The sequence below is a fragment of the Asparagus officinalis genome, chromosome 7 (assembly GCF_001876935.1).
Source record: "Asparagus officinalis chromosome 7, Aspof.V1, whole genome shotgun sequence".
Lineage (NCBI taxonomy): Eukaryota > Viridiplantae > Streptophyta > Magnoliopsida > Asparagales > Asparagaceae > Asparagus > Asparagus officinalis.
Window position 1 is genome coordinate 11,317,031 of NC_033800.1, and position 2,150 is coordinate 11,319,180.

A 2,150-nucleotide genomic window follows, 5' to 3' on the forward strand; every position below is an offset into this window, starting at 1 on the left:
ACCACGAGAATAGTCTCCTTATGCAGCTAACGTGAGCTTTGATAAATAGATTAGTAATCAATTTCACTCAATAAGCCATTAGTACCAATAATGGTGGTTGTAAGAACATCATCAAAACATAAGGGCTAACAAACTTAACAACTAATGTATATCATTATCAACTAACATTAACAACCAACATATAAACTTAACAACTAAATTGTAACATTAACAACCAAGCTGTACACGTAACAACTAATGTGTATCCTTATCAACTAAATTGTAACCTTAACAACTGCGCTATCAACTTAATACCTATACTGTAAATTTAACAACCAATCTGTATGGTTAACAACTAAACTGTAACTTTAAGAACTAATAAAAAACTCAGCAACCAACCAAATTAAATAATATTGTACATTATACCAGGGAAATAAGCATTTACACATCTCTCTAGGGAGTAATTCATTACAATAAAAAAAGCCTATGATCTATCAAAACTAAGTCTTTCATGAAAACTTTCCTCTATCATCACTCTCTCCACCCTTCCTCCCAAAAGTTTTCAAATTCAAATTAAAATAACCCAAACCAAAGCCATCTTCATCGACCTCTCCTCAAGTTCTTTAGAACCCATCAACTAATTTCAATGACATCTCAAGCCTAATCAACCTCCATCATCTCCTTCGCCGAACCAAATCAAGCCTATCATCATCATCATCATCCAACCAATGTCATCTTCAAGTACAACATTATTACCTTCATATCTTGCCATTTTATACGGTCCTGCTCCGATGATCCTGGTAGTGAGGATCGATAGGAGAGGGTGGAGACGTCAAAGTAGGTACTGGTTTGGGTTTTGGGGAGGAATGAGTGGAAATGGATGTTGCAAGAGGAATCAAGGGGGAGGAGGAGGGACACATTGAATGGGTTGTTGGTGGCCCTTCTGAAAACTTCTAAGATGCAGATGTTATTGTGGAGGCAATAGAAACGGGCTAGGATCTTAACATCATTGACGACGACAGTGGCAATAAAGGTTTTAGCAGAAATGGAGGTTGAGAGTCATTTTGTTTGATAAAATGATAAAGGAAGGAGTGCATAGAGACTGATGGTGCTCTTTGTTTTCCTTTCTTCTTCTTCTTCTTCTTTAGTTGTGGCATTGCTGGCAAAGAAATTGGGTATGCGAAAGAGAAGGAAGATCACAATGGGAAGAAAGGGATGGGTTTTGTTTAGGTTTTTTTTACGGGAGAGAAAGGATGGGGGCATTTTGGGGTTTTATAAAAAAAGTACACTTATGGGGATAAGTGTGAGTTGGAAGGAGTTGATTGCTTATAAATTTTGATTTTGGGGGTACTAGGTTTATTGAGTAAGTCTTGGGGTTTAGGCAAATTTGTTTTTTAATTTTGAGTGGCAAAGGTATTTTTCAACACGCATACACGGCATATATATAATACTATATACTATATATATACATAATATATATATATATATATTATATATATATATAAATACTAATATATAATATATTATATCTATAAAACATCAGCACAGCACCAAACCATCCATTTAGTGCTTAATAAAGAAGTAGGCTCAGTTGCTAATCCATTCACTTAAAGTGGGGCCGCCATATTCCACATGCGTGCACAATGAGTGAATAGTGAATAAGTGGATAGCGAAGTGGTCATGGTTCGCGGTGGATAAAATTATGTCTTTCTTGCATTGTGATATCCATTGCTATCCCTCAGTTAACACACTTATGCCGTTTACAAGAAGATTCCGTCTTTTATAAGATCCGTTACAAATGAGAAAATCAAAATAAAACAAGTAAAAGATTACAAATTTTCGCTTATTTTTCCGAACTAATCGGCGAGCTCCGTGTTTGGCGGTCGCATCGCTTTGGTGGGTTGCTTGCCTGCGGCCGCCGGGGTTTATTGCCGCGTGGATTCCACCGCGTGTCTCGATCGCGGTCGATGCTACACGATATGACGGGTAATATTCCACCAAGGGAATAATATGCCCGGGGAGGATTGTTTCACGAAGGAAACACTCGTCCAAGTTCGGATGATAGACGCAGCTTAGAGTCGCCGCAGTATGATGCGTGATAGATCTCAATCCAATCCTCTCGAACTCCTGCTTATTTGACGTTGTAGATCGCCGAAGCACCGGATCTGAAA